This window comes from Myotis brandtii, unplaced genomic scaffold (assembly GCF_000412655.1).
Source record: "Myotis brandtii unplaced genomic scaffold, ASM41265v1 scaffold268, whole genome shotgun sequence".
In the NCBI taxonomy this organism is placed as follows: Eukaryota; Metazoa; Chordata; class Mammalia; order Chiroptera; family Vespertilionidae; genus Myotis; species Myotis brandtii.
The window spans coordinates 3,330,934-3,331,178 of NW_005360187.1; positions in this window are offsets into that span (position 1 = coordinate 3,330,934).

Genomic DNA, 245 nt, shown 5'->3' on the forward strand with positions numbered 1-245 from the left:
CCGGTGGAAGCGCCTCCTCAGCAGCCCCGAGACCTGGCGGGGAGAGAAAAAGGACGCTCAGAGGGGGCGACAGGGACCGCGCAGGGTGGTCGGGCCCGCCGCTGCCGCCTACCTGCTCCAGGGGTCTCCGCACCAGCGCAGACACCACCGCCATCTTAACCGTGTCCTCTAGCCGCCGCCGAATGACAGACAACACAGCGGGGCTGCTACGTCGTATAGGGTCCCGCCTCCCGCTGGCGCGGACC